Source organism: Pholcus phalangioides, unplaced genomic scaffold (assembly GCF_987345545.1).
Source record: "Pholcus phalangioides strain wild (caught in Gottingen) unplaced genomic scaffold, Ppha-v1.0 ptg000017l_1, whole genome shotgun sequence".
In the NCBI taxonomy this organism is placed as follows: domain Eukaryota; kingdom Metazoa; phylum Arthropoda; class Arachnida; order Araneae; family Pholcidae; genus Pholcus; species Pholcus phalangioides.
The window spans coordinates 47765860-47784757 of record NW_028301610.1 but is presented as its reverse complement, the minus strand read 5'-3'; the positions used below and the strand labels follow the sequence as shown (position 1 = coordinate 47784757).

General features: G+C 39.4%; 1 long non-coding RNA gene across 1 annotated transcript in view; it reads left to right on the top strand.

Annotated features, from left to right (window-relative positions):
• Positions 1 to 1334: 1334 nt before the first annotated feature.
• The window catches only part of LOC149073989 (uncharacterized), a 31927-nt gene continuing 14363 nt past the window's right edge, over positions 1335 to 18898 (top strand). Inside the window, exons 1-3 of the long non-coding RNA XR_016194477.1 lie at positions 1335 to 1438; positions 14418 to 14456; positions 18480 to 18599. This is a non-coding gene — a long non-coding RNA (uncharacterized LOC149073989). The remainder of the gene's footprint in view (positions 1439 to 14417; positions 14457 to 18479; positions 18600 to 18898) is intronic.

The following is an 18898-nucleotide window of genomic DNA, read 5'->3' as shown; positions in this document are numbered from 1 at the left end:
AAAAAAACCGAAATTTTTATATATACGCCCCTGCTCTTCTAAAAAACCCGATTAAAAAGTTGTTTCCCTGTCTCTTCTCTGGAGAAAAAAAAAATCACGTTTTCAAGTGCAATATTCGCTGAGACATTTGAATTCAAAAATTGGAGAAAAGTTTTGAAAGAACAGTTTAATTGTCCGTTAGTTTATGCTGTTCTTTCCCAACTACTCTCCGATTTTGAATTCGAATACACAGTATCGGCGCATTCAAATATATCACTTAAGAAACGTGAAATAGCCTCAGAAAAGACGACTTTTTAATTGGTATTTTAGGACGGGGTGTCCATATAGACATTTAGGTTTTCTTATTTTGTGACATACTGTATTTTCACCCTGAAAACCGGTACAGGATGATTTTCGAACACATTTTCAGCACTTTTTAAACTGGAACCATTTCTCTACGGCGAACGCTTGATGAAATAAAGGCCGAGTTAAATCATACAGGACACCCTGTGTATTGTTCTACCCAGGGCTGGAATTAGAGGGGGCAGGGGTAGGGCAACTGTCCCGGGCGGAAAAATTTAGGGGCTGGGCAGTTTTAGGTGGGAACGGTGAACACCGTTATAAAATTATCGAATTTTGAAGTTGTGGTGGCGGCACAATAATGTTTGCTCCGGACGGCAAAAATTCTAGTTACGGCCCTGTGTTTGTACCGGCTGTATTCAATAAGTAAATACAGAATAATAATTTATTGACGCTTTTTCCCAAATTTCGAAAAATTAAAAAAAAAAAAACTAATTTTTTTAGTTTACTTTTTCAATTTATTAAAAAAAAGCCGAAATTAAATACTACAAAAAAGGAATCAAATACAATAATAGGCAAAATAATTTATAAAAATTAATCAACATAGATAATAATTAGTGCAATTTATTTTGATCACAGAAAAAAATTACATAATAGAAAACTAATTATCCAAAGGGGTGCGGAAAGGTAAATTGTATTGCACTGGGGGCAGGGCCGTCTTAAGATCATTACGGGCCTCCGGGACAAGTGGTTTTTCTGTGAGGCCCTACATGGTAAATTCTAAAAAAATTTTACCAGATCTCATTTCTGGGAGGCCCCTTTTCTCTTGAGGCCCCCGGGTCGTGCCCGAGTGGGCCCATGCGTTAAGACGGCACTGACTCGGGGTGTGGGGATGGGATTAAGAACCACTACTGCACAGTGGCACAGTGGTTACGTATTTACGTATTTCGTTTTCTATGAATCACATAAAAAGAATTATCGCTCTTTTGGCGTGAAATAAAGTCGCCAATATATTTGGCCATCGCCATCGTCCTTCAGATTCAGAAAAACTAGTTACCAGAGAGTTTAGTTCTCACGACACGCCACACTTACGCAGTTTCATCATAACCAACGGTTTGAATAGAAGAAGAAGAATCTCGAAGAAGAACTTGAAGAAAAAGTGAGTTTTTTTGTTTTTTTTTAAATAATTATTTTACTTCTTTTACATAAAAAATAATTTTTATTAAATTATAAATATACTACGATATCTTTTCCAAAACGCTTTATTTAATATGAATAGAACTAATGTCGAACACGTGGGTCTTCGAAGTATTTCGTAATACTTTTAAGCAGTATTTTTCAACTCGGGGGGGGGGGGGGCATATGGCTCTCTGATGGACTTGAGATGCGGTGCTTCAAAGGGGCCACGGGTACAAAATCAAGTTGGAGAGCCATTACAGGGGCTGCCGACAGGGCCGTCTTAAGAGCATCATGGGCCCCCGGGCCAAGTGATTTTTCTGAGGCCCTTCCAGGCAAATTCTTTAAAATTTCAACCAGATCTAATTTTTGTGAGGCCCCTTTCCTCTTGAGGCCCCCGGGCCGTGCCCGGGTGGGCCCATGCCTTAAGACGGCACTGGCTGCCGAGGGAAACCACAAAACTCTGTGAAAAGAAAATTCAGATTCAAAGGAATGAAGCGTCGAGTAAAAATATGGGGAAAAAAATGTGGGGGGGGGGAGGCAAGGGCGTAGCCAGGGGGGGGACTTGGGGGTCTGGTCCCCCCCCCCCGAAATGTGAGAAAATGACCGAAAAAAGGGAAAAAGATGGCCAAATCTAATGTTCTGTCACTTTGGTTCCCCCCCCGGAACGAAATTTCTGGCTACGTCCCTGGGGGGGGGGGCTGGGCTGCGTTCTTGGACCGAATCCCCCCAACAATATGGGGAAATAACTGTAGAAGGTGATGTTCCGTGGTGTCTTAACGGGATCCGGGCCCCGAAGCCCATATTCAAACAGATTCCCCTTTTATTTAAGACTTCAATTCTGAATTTTTAATCAATTTTTTTCGGCGTGTTTTAGTTTCAGTATTTTTCAGTATTTCTGTACATTTTATAATTAGACGTGTCGCTTTATATTCGGACCACCTTCTTCCGTTCACCCGAATTTGTGTCAATTGGAGTTGAAAAAAAGCTCTCTTGAGGAATTTAAACACCGGTTCTCTTTACAACAGCAGTTCTCAACTTTGGGCCCTATGGGCTCACTTGCGGTTGTGGGGGCAACGGGCTCTTTATATTCTGACCACCTTCTCGCGTTCACCCGAATTTGTTTTAATTGGAGTTAAAAAAAAACCTCTTGAGGAATTTAAACACAGGTTCTCGTTACAACAGCAGTTCTCAACTTTGGGCCATGCGGACCCACTTACGGTTATGGGGGCAACGGGCTCTTTATATTCTGACCACCTTATCCCGTCAACCCAAATTTGTTTTAATTGGAGTTCAAAAAAAAACATCTTGAGGAATTTAAACACCGGTTTTCTTTACAACAGCAGTTCTCAACTTGGGGCCATATGGGCCCTATGCGGTCATGGAGGTCCACGGGTCTCTTTACATTCGGAACACTCTCCCCCCCCCCGTCCTCCCAAATTTGTTTTAATTGGAGTTAAAAAAAAAAATCTCTTTTGAATAATTTAAACCCCGATTCTCTACAACAGTGGTTTTCAACGTGGAGCCATATGGCTCGCTTGAGGTCCTGGCGGCCACGGGTGGAAATCAGAGGAAAGGGCCTGCGACAAGTGGTGAAGGGGAGCCACTGAGAGCTGTGAAGAAGTAGAGCAGGAGTCTCTAACGCATGGCTCGCGGGGCCACATTTGGCCCTCGAAGCTTTTCGTTGTGGCCATAGACGGAGATAGATTGGGAAGTATGGGGGGGGGGGGAGAAGCACGATGATGATGATGCAAGTTCATATAAACACATATACATTAGATAAGTGGGCACCCCGGGGCTCCGCCCATGATCGTGGCCCGTCGATAATTTGCAGAAAATGGTTGAAAACATTAAAAAACGATCAAGTCTGGAATTGATGGAAAGAAATAATTTTGGAATAAATGTGTGTGTGTGAGAGGAATAATTCCAGAATTGATGAAAATTGAGAAAAACTGGAAGAAATAATCTTGGAATTTTCGAAACAAATAATTTAGAATTAATGAAAATTGGAAGAAATTATATCAAAATATATTAAGAAGGAAAATATTGTCTCAGAATTATCGACATAAATAATTAACGAATGATTTGCAGTGATTTCAGATTAAAAATATATAATCTCAGAATTAACAAATTGAATCGGTAACTATTCAAAAAAATTTCAAAATTAGTGAAAAAAATTATTCCGGAACTAATACATCAAAATTGAGAATTAATTAAAGAAATAATTTCGGAATAATTAAAAGTCTTCGATTATTGTTGTCCCTGTTTAACTCGGGGGGCCCCATTGGCTCTCCCTTCTGTTAAGATGTTGATACTAAATTACATGGGCTGGTGGCCCGCGGGCTTAGTGGGAAATTTCAATTTGTCCCGCTGTGTCTGAAAGGTTGAACACCTCCTGAAATAGAGCTTTCAAGTTAAATATGGTGGGAAAAAATTTAACTAATTTTAGAAAATATCAAGCCGAGCTGTCCATAGAACCCTGGTCATCTTTACCCATGGGGGCCCATGACTTCATATCCATACGAGACCTACACGATGAGATCTGGCGCTATGATTTTGTAATGTAAATGTTGCGGAAAATGTGATAAATCGATTATTATACATAATTACGAATTGTCTCGGTGAGTTTAGTAAATTTATCACTTTTACCTTCGATTATGCATAATAACTAAGTGTCGTTGGTAAATTTAACAAATACTTGAAATTTATCGCCTTTTTATCTGTGATTATGCATAATACCCTAGTATAATCGGTGAAATTGATAAATTTGAAAAAAATTACAATGAGTCTGCGATGAATATAGTCGGAAAACACAAATTTTACGATCTTACCCCGATATAATGATACAATGCATGTATGAATTATCATGTATAGTACAATTTATCATGTTTACCAAAGACGCGACGCTTGGGTGTTATGCATAATCGCCGGTAAAAGTGACAAATTTAGGGAAATTTTCAAATAGACCAAAATGCTTGGTAAGTCTATTGTTTATTGTTTTAATTTTTTACATAAATACGAGATGAGACAAAGAAAAAAATCAGCGAAGGGGTCTAGAGATTCATACTGGTCTAGAGATTCATACTGGATGATACATTGTAAGTTTATAATGAATGATAAGGAACACAGTTGCTTATTAGTGAACAATATCAACAAACTAAAACGGAAAAACGAAATATTAGAAAAACACACACACACACAGTTTTACGAAAAGGGGGGGGGGTTCAAAAAAAATAATAATAAATGTCAAAACAAAACTTTCGTATAATTTGTAGCATTTTTTGCAACAGCAAGGAATGCAACTATATGAAATACACATTGCATGATTTTCAGATATAAGTACAAATAACAAAAATCAATATAATGTTGCAAGGCGCGAGATCAATTAGATTTATAATTTAACTGATTGAGGAGCATAGGGCAAATCAAAAGAAACTCTCGATGCCACTGATTGGAAAAAGATATTGCTTCGTGTGTCTTTTGAAAGGTAATAAGTTAGTAATGTTAAGGATAGCAGGTGGTAAAGAATTGCAAAATTTCGGGATGAGGTAAGTAAAATGCTTCTTCAGAAGAGTTTAGTGGATAAGTGGTAGAGAGTATATATATTGTTCAATCTATTTGAGAAACGGGAACTGTTCAAAGGTAAAGCAAATTGTCGTTTAAAAATAATTATAGTAGATTTGTAGAAATAAAGCTGACGTAGGGGAAGGATTCCAAGACTGTGAAAAAGTTGAGTCAAATAGTCACTTGTGATGATTGTTATTGCTCTTTTTTGGAGTTTCATTATTGGTGAAAGATTTGAAACGAAGTTGCCACCCCAGATAGCCAACCCATATAATGGTAATAAAGTAGGGAATGGAATAATGAGTAATAAAGTGTTAACATGAGCGAGTGATCTATGTATGCTTTAAGGTAATATAATTTGTAAATTACATAGCGAAGTTTGTTTTGCAAATATTTTACATGAGTTTTCCATCTGAGGTTATGATCAATATGAATACGTAGGTATTTAATCGTTGAAACCTGTTCGAGACTCTGGCAGTTACAAGTTGAAATATTTTGGCAATTATTATTGTGGAATATCAGATTATGGTTGAAGTTTATATTAGTCATAGAAGAGAAGTACATAAACTTAGTTTTTGTTACATTTATTTGTAAGTCGTTGCTGATAAACCAATTACGAATTATCAATAAATCAGTTTAATAAAGCAATATTGTGTCATCTGCAAATGTGATAATTTTAGCAGTTAATTCAATGTTACAAAAGTCATTTATGAGTATGTGAAATAATAACGGTCCCAGAACAGAGCCCTGAGATACTCCTTTGATTATTTCCAATGTTTTGGTTTGATTGTTTGAGCTACGCGTGTCCTTATTGGCACACGGGGCTTGAGTTATGAAGAGAGACTTCATTTTTTGAATATGTTTACATCGGATGAACGCAGGTGTCGAGGAGATATGATCGAAGTGTTCAAAATTTTCAATGGGATGGACCATGAACTTTTAGTACACTGCCAATCGACTGCTTTTACAAGGGAACATCAGTATCGATTGATAAGGGACAATGCGAGGTTATGGTGTCGCAGGGAATTTTTTTCTAATAGGGTTGTTAATAAATGGAATAGCTTACCCCCGGACGTAGTAAATTGTAACACAATTGGCACGTTTAAAAAGAAATACGATAAACATGTTGGGGTAAATCGAGAAGCAATCAATACTTAGAATAAGACAACCATAAGTATTCTTATGGGCATTGTATAATATTTTATCATGTGTATATATTGTTTATAATGTTTCTAATTACATTTTTAATTGGGTTGCTATATTTTCGAAATATATGAAATCCATATTTTTATGGGCATCTTTTTCTCAGCCACCTCGTTGGGCATTTTGCCTGTTGTGGCGCTGTATTTGTATTTGTATTACTAAGGTTATTTCCAACTTTAACTATTTGAGATCTATGACTGAGGTAAGAAGCAATTAATTTATGTGCGTTACCTCTGGTTCCGAAAATATGTAATTTATTGAGTAAGATACGACGGTCGACATTCTCAAATGCTTTTTTTTATGTCCAGGAAAATGGCAATAGTCTTTTTGGATGCATCAATTGTTTCAACAATATACTTAGTGAATGTCAAAAGGGCAATCTCTGTGTTTCTGTTTGGAAGAAAACCATATTGATTAATAGAAAAAAAAATTACATGCGAAAAGAAAGAAAACATTCTATTCTTAATGATAATTTCAAAAAGCTTTGAAAGTGACGATAAAACTGAAATCGGTCTAAAGTTGTCGAGATCATTTGTATCACCATTTTTATGAACTGGAGTTACAACTGCTAAGTTTAATGATTCGGGAAATTCGCCATTTGCAATACAATTATTTATTAAGTCGGAGAGTACGTTTAAGATGTTATTAGGAAGTATTTTTAGAACTTTCGAGTTCAACGTATCTGAGGAAGACCCGGTAGCAGGTAAAGTCTTAATAATTTTTGAAATTTCTTCCGGAAAAGTTGGAGTGAGGTATATTGAGTTGGTTATGTGTGACTGGATAGCAGGGGCGTAGCCAGAAATTTCGTTCGGGGGGGGACCACTTTCATTTCGGGGGGGGACCAAAGTGACAGAACAATAGATTTGGCCATCTTTTTCCCTTTTTTCGGTCATTTTCTCACATTTCGGGGGGGGGGGACCAGACCCCCAAGTCCCCCCCCCCTGGCTACGCCCTTGGGATATAGTGTTTATAACCATCATTTATATTGATATTGAGTGGTGAAATGTTAACGAAGTGGGGCATTGAAATTTTGAGAGAGGGTGTTGTTATCACAGTTTGTTGATAATGAATTTTGATTATTATCTTTGCATATTATTTCATCCAATAACTTCCAGCGTTTTTTAGATGTTACATTTCGAAAATTGTTCGGAGTAATGATTATTTTTAGCAATTTTAATTTGGAACTTGACCATTCGAGCAACAATTTTTGTAAGCTATATTTATAGAAACATCAAAGGGGTATTTTCGAGATTTTTTGTATAGCTTTTGTAAATAACCGCATAATAACCTTCATAATAACGGCATTTACCGTGACATAAATATGTAAGCTGTCACTTCCAGCTAAGCATGGGGGGACGACGACCCCAAAACATCTCTTTGCCCGAGGACCCATGATGTTGAGAGGACCATTCATTGAAACCCCCATAAAAAGGAAGCTCACTGAACTATAACCCAGGTTGATGTGTGGGGGACGATTCGATTTATTTTGTAGGTTCGTTGGATCGTCCCGTATTTTATGTAGATCCCCTTTTTCCCGTATAATTCGGCTCTTGAGAGGGATCATCACCCACCTCTGGCCCAGGGTTCCAGAGGTTGTTGTTATTCATGAATTTTTTTTTCATTTTAAATTTAGTTTTGGTGAAATTTAATTCAATAAGTAGGAAGGGTCTCGTTCTTGGCTGAGGGTAGATGGGGCCCCGTGTAAGACGGGGGCCACGAGAACAAAATATTGTCCAAAACAGCCTTGAGCCGAGGCTGAGAAAAATTGCTCCACAACCAGGGTACTCAACCTTTTGGAGAATTTGGGCCACTTTATTGTTTTGGAAATGTTTTGTGGGCCACTTACTTGAGTTATCTGGAAATGCTCTTCGAGTCACTTAAATGATCCGGAAATGTGCCAAGAGACACTAAATTGATCTATAAAAATCAATTGAACTTTTTTTATAAATGTGAGGGGGGCCCTGCGAGCCACTCAAGTGATCTGGAAGTGTGCTGCTGGCCACCCAAGTGAACTGTGAGTGCGCTGCGAGCCACTCGATATATCTGAAGAAGCGTGGCCGTTTATTTTGAATTGTAAGTGTGCTATCAGCCACTCAAGTGATGTGGAAATGTGCCCAGCCACTTAATTAATCTACAAATATACCACGAGCGCTTTGAGTGAACAGGCGTGCCGCGGGTCGCTGAAGTGATTTGGAAATGTGCTTGGGGTCACTTATGATCAGGATATTTGCCGTTGGCAGCTTAAATGGTCTGAGAATGTGTCGCGAATCACTTAAATGGTTTGATAATCTTTCAAGGGCCACTTGAGTGGCGCGGATCACATCAGATGACTTCGAGGGCCACATTTCGCCCGCGGGATATCGGTTGAGCATGTATGCTTTACAACATATGTTTGAAAATGAGAACAGCATCTTTGATAAGACATATATGTTAATTAATAAAAAAATATTAATTAAATTAAATAGAAATATCAATCAAATTAAAAATTAATAAAAATATTGATTAAAATTTAAAATTAATAAAAATTAAATTATACGCTTTGTTATTATCTCATTAGTGTTATTTTTTTAAAAAATATTTCCGTTCATGGTCGGGATAGAAAAAAAAAATTTACGGTCGAAAAAATTCGAAAAAATTTCGAAAAATTACAAAAAAATTTCTGAAAAAATTCCATTTTGAAAAATGATGAAATACTTAATTATTTCTTTGTGAAAAAGTTTCGAAAAAAATATTATGACGCCCAATTATAGACTTTTTCATTCCCAAAAAGTGTTCATTGCATACGGTATACGGAAATTTCGCCCTGGACATTTCACTTGTCCTGACTGTGTAAGTGACAAAATCAGAGCGCGAGTGACCGCATAAGTGACCACATGGTCACTCACTTCGTAAGTTATTCGGCCATTCACTTGACCAGCCATGTGGTCACTCACTTGATCATTCGTACGTTCATTCACACACTTGGTCACTCATACGGTCGCTCACACACTTGGTCACTCATACGGTCGCTCACTCACGTGGTCACTCACCCAGTTATATGGTCACTCATGAGGTCATTTAACGCCGAAATGGTTACTCACCCACTTATATAGAGAAGTCGCTCACCAAAAACTTGGTCACTCATACAATCACACCCACCAACTTGTTTACACACACAATCATCCGTACCCACTTGGTCTCTCACACAATCATACTTGGTCACTCGCCAAAAACGTGGCCACTCTTACGGTGAAATGTACCGGGGACGAAACGTGCCGGGTACACAATGTCGAGGGCGAAATTTCCGGATCCCCCGTTTCATACAAAATTAGTTATAAATATTACTTGTAAAATTTTTTTCAAACAAGGGTGCTCGACCCTTAGGAGAGTGTGGTTCATTTCATTAGTTTGTCGTGTGGGCAACATATATCATGTGGAAATGTACTGTGGGTCGCTTACATGCTCTGGAACTGTGTCCCGGGTCACTCAAGCGATTTGTAAATATGTCATGGCTCCCTTAAGTGATAAATAAATGTGTCGCGAGTCACTCGAGTGATCTGCGAATATGCCGCGGGCCACTCTAGTGATGTGAAACTATACCACGTGCCATCTAAGTGTTCTGGAATCGTGTCTCGGGTCACGTAAATGATGCAGAACTGCACCGCAAAACGCTTTGCAAGTGATCTGTAAATGTGCCATGGATCGCTTAAGTGATCTGTAGCTGTGAAGCAGATAACTTTCAGTAAGTGATATGTGAATGTGCCGCGAGTCATTGGGTTGACCTGTGAGCATGTCACGAGTCGCTTAAGTGATGTAGAATTACAACGCATGTCACCTAAATGACTTGTCGTAAATGTACCTCGAGTCATTTGGGTGATCAGTGAATGTGCCGCGGGTCGCTTCAGTTTTGTGGAACTACACCGCAGGTCACTTAATTTATTTATAAATGTGTCGCGAGCTATTCGGGCGATCTGTGAATGTGCTGCAGATCGCTTAAGTGCTCTGGAACTTGGTCGCGGGTCACTCGAGTGATCTGCTAATATGACATGACTCCGAAAAGCCGTGTCACTCAAGCAATATGACATTGTGTGCTTATTTCATTTTTACAAAATTAGGTTTGAGGTCACGGGCCACATCGGATGATTTCGAGGGCCACATTTGGCTCGATTGCCTTGGATTGAGCACGTAGTTTGAAACGCAACGTCAGTCAAGAAAAAGGACCCGCTGTGGTAGTCGAGTGGTTACAGTGGCGAACTCGCATCGCGAGGACCCGGGTTCGATCCCCACCGTCGCCCCTTAATGGCGGTCGGCTGCAGTTGGTCTTCTGTGGTTCCCAACTTCGAGGCGCGTATGCGAGCTGATCTCCCCGTTAAGAAGTCTCGCCGCTGTTAGCAACAGGCCTACAACGGTGATATATCCAACCATTGCACTCCACTCATAGTTACAAAAATTGATGGCAGGTGGTAGCACTGCAAACAACAGGCATTACACAGAAACAAACTTCGCGTTGGAGTTACAACACGGACACGCACATTCCAACCTGTAACAATTCGTTAGAAGTTCCGCAGCCAAGTATGAACGAGTTGTGCGCGTGTGGTTTAGTAGTAGTAGTCAAAACAGAGGATTTTCTTCCATTTCTTACGGGGTAGATAAATTACAGCGAAACCTCGCTACAACGATACTCGATATAACGATAATCCCTCAACAACGATATTTTTCAAGTCTTGTTGTTACAAATGCCTATACTATAATATTAAAATGCTGCCTCTCGAATTGTAGAATCATTTCTTTCATTAATTTTTATTAAGAAATTATCTCTCATTAATTTTGGAATTATTTCATTTATTTTAATTCTGGAGCTCTCTTTCAGTAAATCTGGATTTATGTGTTTCATTGATTCTGGAATTGTCCCTCTCATTAATTCTGGAATTGTCTCTCTCATTAATTTTCGAATTATCTCTTTCATTAGGCGGCCATTCAAGTAATACGCCAGCATCGAGAGTAAGGGGCGTTTTCGGAATTGCTGAGTTTTTATGACAAGGGGGGGGGGTGAAGTAGGGTTTGAATGATGATTACGTCATCAAACACCATTAAATGAAAACATGACAAAAAATATTCCTAATATCACCTTTGCTAGGAATGCCAAAATGAGTCAATGAAAAAAACCTTTCCCTAGTTTGTGGGCGCCTGAACTGACATTCCTATCGATAAGTTCCACTGTAGACCACTACTACTAAACCACACATGCACCTCGTGCGCATTCCTCTGCGGAACTTCTAACGAATTGGTGCATGTACGTGTGCTGAACCGGAAGTGAAGTTTGTTTGCTGTGTAATGTTTTGTGGTGTCGCCATTCTGCCATCCGTTTTTCCAACGATGAGTGAGGTGTAATGATTGAATAATTCCAGCCCTGTTGCTCTCTGTGGCGAGACTTTTTAACGGGGCAAATCGGCATGCATTCGCGCCTCGAAGTTGGGAACCGCAGAAAATTAACTTCAGCTGACCACTGTGGTGACGGCGGGGTTCGAACCCGAGTCCACGCGATGCGAGCCCGTCACTATGACCACTCGGCCACCGCGGCGTCTTAGGCCGAGTTCGTAGTGGAGCGAAGAAGTACGAGTTCCAATAATTGTGACTAGGAAGAAAAAAATGCATAGTTGGTGGAGGGAAAGATGTCCGCACATAGTCAAAGAGGAGGAGGATAGAGGAAATGGCCCGGAGATTTCTGAAATGTAAGGGTGTGATGATGCAGAAGAGGGAAAGAAAAAAAGGGGGGAGAAACGGACCTATCAGCAGATAGCTAAAATCAGCAGATCGAGGTGAAAATAAGCACGTTTGTCAACTCCCGTACCGTGTTGAATGGCATCTTTCCCTTCTTTGTCTTGCTCCCTCCAGTGTGTGCGGTGTAGAACAAAACAATACAATAGTTTTCGTCACTAGTCTCTATTTTCACTCTCGTACCTCGTGGTCGACTCACTATGTGCACGGCCTTACAGACCAGGGCCATATAACAAGTGCTGTCTCACGAGGCGGGAGAGACCGTGCAAGCTGACGTCACTCCCCCCCCCCCCCGCAGAACCAAGTGTGCGCCCTCTTTGCTACCTTGTTAATTACGTCAGTTTGCACAATCGCTGAATTTTGCTGAATTATTTCCAAAATGATCTTTTCAGTTATTGTCCATTAGTATTTGTATATTTATTGGCTTGCTGCGTTCAAACATTTAAATTAAGAAATTTCGCATTTGTTTGTAAGGTAGCTTCCCCTAAGGGGGACCTTGTCACAGCTCTGCCTCCTAACACACATTAAGATCAGAAACGCACATGGGGGAGCGCGAACCATGACTCCCCAGACGATCAAAAATGTATTTTTTTATGCAAAAAATATTTAAAAAAATTAAAATATCGGAAGATATAATACCTTTTTTCTATGTTAAATTTATAATAAATTTCTGTTAATTTCAAGCTTTCACTTTGAGAAATTCATTGTGACCCGCCCTCTAAGCCATATATGTTGAACCCATGGCCCGCGGATCATATGTGGCCCTCGGGGTTATCCGATATGGCCGGCCACATGAAACCTAATTTTGTAAAAATGAACTAAGCGGCACAATTACAGATCGCCTAAGTCACCGGTGGTACGATTCCAGAGCATTTAAGTGGCCCGTGCCACATTGTCAGATCACCCAAGTAGGCCAGTGGCACATTCACAGATCATTTAGGTGCCCCGCGGCACATTTACAGATCACTTGAGTGACCGCGGCACATTTACAGAAAACTTAAGTGGCCCGTGGCACATTTGGAAAGATCCCCTTAAGTGACATGTGGCAGTTCTAGAGCACTTGAGCGGCCTGGGACGCGGTAGCCCAGGTCGATAAAATACTCGCCTAAAGTACCAAAGGATGTTTAGAAGTGTCGCGAGTTTGATACCCGGTTCGTCCTTGTCACAAAACTTTCCTGACACAGGGGTACAACAGTAACGGCGACATGACCGCAGAAAAAAAAGCTACCGCAGGGAGTCCCCCATGGAGGAGTTAGCGCACCAACCTCCCGATGAGTATAAAAGCAAGCCCGCCGTTCGGAATCGGCAATAAATTGTAGGTCCCGGTCTAATTAGCCCTCGTGTGCAGAAAATGACCGTGGTGCGACAAAAATGATCAAATGATCTTGAGCGGCCCGCAGTGCAGTTCTACATCACTCAAGTTACCCGCGGCACATTTCTAGATTACCCAATTGCTCCGCGACATATTTGCGGATCATTTAGCTATCATATCGATCGAATCGATAGCTATATATAGGAAAGAATTACCCCAAATTTCTCAAATGGTTGTTTTTAAGCAACCACCTTGACATTGACTGATTAACATTTTTGGAATTTAGAGAAACCATGATTAGACGACAGCTCAATACTCTGTAATTCGCACCAACTAGCAACGCCATCTATACTACTTCCATTAATTAATGCCCAAAACTTAAAACACTCCCCAAAAATATAGTGTGTTCATTGTTCAGTTTGTTATGTGAAAACATTATCCCTGTGTGCATTTCATAGCAAAGTTCACTACGGAGTGTCAGACAGTGGTGGTCGGACTCACTATGTCTAAAAATCTGCCGACGTAATACTTGAATAGCCCCTTAAACAGTTGTCGCCCTGTCTCACCCGATGCCAACAGAAAAAATTCCACTTCTAAGTGCAGTATTTGTAAAGATATCCGAATTCCAAAATCGGAGAAGAGTTGGGGAAGAACAGCAGAAATCGGCGAAAGAAGTGTTGTCCGTTGGATTTTGCTGTTACTTCCCAATTTTTGAATTCAAATATCTCAGCTTCAATGGTTTCACTTAATGGAATTTTCGTTTTTTGTTGGCCTCAGGAGAGATAGTGCAACAACTTTCTAATTGGATTTTTGAGGACAGGGTGTCCGTATGAAAAGTTAATTTTTTATTTTAATAACTACACCACCCCTTGCAACATGAATGACGTATCTGAAATTCCTATCTTTACATATTTATATATGAGTGACTTCAATATCTGTCACCGTTTTCCTGCTCTATCCCATTTTGAAAACCGTCAGTCGATTTTAACACACCCTGTATGTACTGAGTTTTGTCTTTGATACCGTGAGATGTTAAAAATCAGAATCGTCATCAACCTGTGGCCATCATGCGCCAACATACAGTAAGTACAGAACTTATCTGTGAATTTTTTTTTCATTTTTTCAGATGAATCCTCCACAGAAGAATCGCCCAGAAAGTAACAAGGTATGCTTGCTACGTTTTTCGATATTTAGATAAAAATTTAAATTTAAACGAACTGCACGTTTGAATTAAACTTATAATGCCTAGGATGACTTGGCTACAGATTTTGGAAATTTTTTGTTATCTAAACTAATGAATTAAGATTGATTATTTACTAAAAGTTGCACCACTAAAAGACCACTTATAGAGAAAAAAGAAGTTTTTAGTTACAGTGAAACCTCGATACAACAATACTGTGCTGACTAAGTCGTTGTAGAGGGAGTATCGCTATATCGAGAAGCAGCAGTTTAGTATTGGCGTATAGAAATTTCTAAACAAGACTTTAAAAATATGGTTGTAGAAAAATTTATCTTTGTATCGAGTATCGTTCTAGTGATGTTTCACTGTATTTGTTTATGCAAATATAATTGTTTCGTAACTTATTATAATGGAGAAAAGAATGCACCCGACTGGAAATAATTAGGGACAAATAAAAAAGAATGTATAAATACAAAAATTTTATTTTATGTATTTATACATTTATTTACGCATAAATGCATATTTTACTGACTGTTTCATCATCACCGAGCTGAAACCGCTGAAGCTACAAATATGAAATTTGGTCAGTATTTTCATTTTGTAATGAAGAGACTCACTGAAAAGGGATTTTTCAAAGGTTATATGGAGCAATCGTCGCTGAGCCAAAATTGTTGAAGAGGTAAATATGAAATTTAGTCAGTTGTTTCATTTTATGACGTGAAGAGTCACTAAGAAGGAACTTTTCAAATTTCAACCTCTAAGCGGGTGATAAGGCGGTTCAAAGGTCATAAGGAGCATTCATGGCGTCGAGCTGAAACCGCTGAAGTTATAAATATGAAATTCAGACAGTATTATATTTTATCATGTAGACACCCACTAAGAGGAGATTTCTGAAAATTCAACCCCCTAGGAGAATCGTGATATAAGTTCAAATCATACTTTGAACCTATATATGGGCGAATCACCGCCGAGTAATTTTACGATTACCAAACCCACGCGTGCGAAGCAGCGGGTAACAGCTAGTAGATCATACAAAAATTACAAAAATACCACACGCACATATTTGTGACACTGCAATACCATCATGAACGAGAGAGCACTCACTGAAACAGTAAAATAAGCAACTAAATGTAAAAAAAGTACACTTTTCTCGTGTTCTGCTAAAAATAAGTGTTTGAGCAGTGACGTCACACAGTAGCTCCGAGACCACGCCCACTGACCCGAGGCGACAAGTGCGAATTCAACGGGATGAAAGACCCTTTACTATATAGTATATAGCCCTGATTAATACGAAGGGTATTGATAGCGGAGAGGGACATCTTCCGATAAGTCGCCATCTCTTGGCAATGTGCAGCAATATGGCTTTGGCCTGAATTAGGTCTGGCTGTCCATGTACAGTCCCATTCAGCACACACGAGCTCTAAGGAGAGAGGTTTCGTTTCCCTTGTACCGTAGTGGTCTAGCGCGCTGCTCTGGTAAGTGAGAGGACGTGGGTTCGATTTCCCGCAAAGGCAGTTGAATTTTCTTTCCTGGATTTATTTTCGCATCAGCCAGCCGTCGAAACCTTCGTAGTAATAGTGGAGTGACATCATCTTCGGATAACGAATATAAAATATTGTCCTCCAGGGCTGGGATTACACTATAATAAGCTTAATAAAAGTTATTTTATAAAACTTGAGATATGCAACCAAGAAGCGAATCGGTTACATTCAAGCAAATGTAACCAATAGTTTTATTGGTTGTTTTGTAAAAGATCTTTTATCAGACTTTTATAGTGTAATCCCGATCCAAGTCGCCCGCAAATACTAAACATTGCACTAATAAAGTAAGAAGCAGTTTTTAATAAACTGATTTAATTAGATTAATGTATGGTTAAAACAATAAATATACTTACCAAAGCAAACTTTAATCAAAACTGTTTAATGCAACCACTAAGACCTATAAACAAAGTTTTGCAGTGATTTTATGAAACGTTCACAAACACAGATTGTGATTAAAATCAGGCGGGGGAAAAAGGGCGTTTATGAAAAACAGTTTTATTAATGAAGGCTCATTCTGGTGGCTGGACTTGGAATCATTTCTTTATTTCATTTACAGTGGCTATGTCAGAAGTTCTTAACCTATGAGTCGCAGGAGCTTCCAAGATGAGTCGTTCAAATCCACTAACAGTCAATAATGCTTCAGCTATGGGTCATAAACCAAACTTGATTCGCTAGGGCTTCTGAGATAGGTCGTTCGAATACACTTACAGCCAGTAATTCTTCAACTATAGGTTCCGAACTGAATTCGCAGGGGCTTCTGAGATGGATCGTTCAAATTCACAAACAGTCAGGATTTTTTAGCTATGGGTCACGACCGAAACCACACTTGATTCTCTTCTGAGAGGGGTCGTACAAATGCACTTACTCTCTGTCCTGTTATAAATGAACTTTTGTGCCGCTGGTTTCATTTCGAAACACTAACAGTATCATGGTTCTAGAAGCTGATCTTGTTGATTTTGGATCGAAAAAAATTAAGAACCCCTGGGCTATGACATATCATCTAAATTAAAAAAATTAGAGCTGCTTATTCAATGATGATGGCATTTTTCACTATCCATTCGAAGGTTTTTAACAGCTGGTTGATACGAAGAGAGAGATGGATAAGGTCTTTCTCTCGCCATCTGGTGGCAGTGTCAGGAATTATGAGCTTGGCCTGAGTAAGGTCCGACCGTCCATGTACGGTCCCGTTCAGTGAACACGAGCTCTAAGGAAAGATTGAAATTCGTTGCCTTTGTAATCTAGTGCATTGGTTCTCAACCGGGGGCCATATGGCCCTCTAGTGGTACAGGGATACTTCAAGGGGGCCACAGAAGAAAATGGAGAAAGGGGCCATGACAGGTGGTTTGGAGGGCTGCAGAGAGCTGAGAAGAAAAATTAAGGTGTGACGAAATAAAACTTTTATATTAGTGACTATACACTTAAAGAATCCAACAAAACCACCCATAAAACCAGGGCCGTCTTAGGGCATGGACCCACCCGGGCCTCACCGCCTACATTTTGCAGCAGGTTCCCTAGGATGGGGTATTTCGCAGGCCCCCCGGTTACATTTTGCACAGATCCCTCCTCTATATGAAATTTATAGTGTGAAAAACAAAAAATGATGAAAACCATATCAGGCCCCTGGCTACAGCTCTGTCAGTCCCATTCTTGTGAGGGGCCATGCCTGGGGGTCTCATGGCCATAAGTGACCCCACCTTATGATATTTTGTATAGTACAATAAATTTTGGAAATAAGTAGGAAATATGTAAGCTGTTTATTTCCAGCTAAGAATGGGACTACCATAGCATCACTTTGCTTACAGCACCCATGATGTTCAGACGGCCCTGAATAGAACTTGGACTAGCGGGAAGCTCAATAAATTCTAGGCTAGTGGTCTGGAGGCCAATCTTATTTGCAAAATTTTCGTTCAGTATAAATTCACTGAAAAAAAAAATCAATTCAATACGTATAAAGGACCTTGCTTCTAGGTGAGGGTCGAAAACTCTAGATAAAACAGGGGAGCCACGAGAAAAAAAAATATGTTTCAAAGGGGGCCCACGGGCAAAAAAAGGTTAAGAAACACTGATCTAGTGCGCTCACCCAGCAAGTAAGAGGACGTCGGTTCGATTCCCCGCAAGGACAGTTGAATTTTCTTTCTTTCCTAAATTCATCTTCGCATCAGCCAGCTGTTGAAAGCTTTCGTATGGGTAGTGGAGCGTGACGTCAGCCTTGGATAAAAAGGGTTCCGCGAGTCAAAAAAAGGTTGAGACCGCTATCGTGAAGAAATTGAATCCTCAAAATCCAAGTCCGAATATAAAAAAAGATTTTAAAAGAAAAAGATTGGTGCTTATATTTATATCGCAATGATTAAAATTTATGAAGGACATTTTGAGTTGATGCCTGTGATGGTTTTGATGTAACGATATGTCAAAATATCAGAAAATAGTATCGTGATTCAGTTTATGATCCATTTATTTTGCGTTATAGGATAAAACTCCAAGTATTTCAAACTTGCGTGCACTTCAAAAACAGAATGCGGCACTGATTGCCGAAAATCAACGCTTAATACTTGAAGTCGATGCATATGAAAACCTGTGTGAAAAGGAAGTATGTATTACTATATTTCAAAAATACTGCATTTTTTCTCTTGTAGATCAAGTGTTTTATGAAATACCTATACGTATTTTGCTCGTCATGAGAGTTGCAGTTATTGATAACAATGTAATTTACGTTGATCAAATGTCCCATTAATTTTATTCACCTCATTTCTCTCACTTTGGTCTAATATTTTTCATATGAGGGGGGTTTAAAGTACAAGGAATACAAATACAAACACAAAGGCCACAACAGGCAAATTTGCCCAACAAGATGGCTGAAAAGATATGCCCATAAATAATATGAATGCA